Source organism: Nematolebias whitei, chromosome 19 (genome assembly GCF_014905685.2).
Source record: "Nematolebias whitei isolate Nwh7 chromosome 19, NemWhi1, whole genome shotgun sequence".
Taxonomy (NCBI): domain Eukaryota; kingdom Metazoa; phylum Chordata; class Actinopteri; order Cyprinodontiformes; family Rivulidae; genus Nematolebias; species Nematolebias whitei.
Genome location: NC_056516.1, coordinates 3095428 through 3095830, shown reverse-complemented (window position 1 = coordinate 3095830; position 403 = coordinate 3095428).

The window sequence follows — 403 nt, the reverse complement described above, 5'->3', positions numbered from 1 at the left end:
CATCCATCCATCCATCCATCCATCCATCCATCCATCCATCCATCCATTATCTTTACCCGCTTATTCCATTTTGGGTCACGGGTGTCGCCAGTGCCCATGTCCAGCAATCACTGTGCGAGGGGCGGGGGACACCCTGGACGGGTCTCCAGTCCATCACAGGGCCACATAGAGACAAACGAGACAAACAACTATTCTCTCTCTCACTCACACCTAGGGACAATTTAGAGTTACCAATCAGCCTAACATGCATGTTTTTGGTCTGTGGGAGGAAACTGGAGCACCCGGAGAAAACCCACGCATGCACGGAGAGAACATGCAAACTCCCCCCAGAAAGGCCCCTGGACCAGGGTTTGAACCAAGGACCTGCTCGCTGAGAGGCAGCAGCTCTACCAGTTGCGCCACC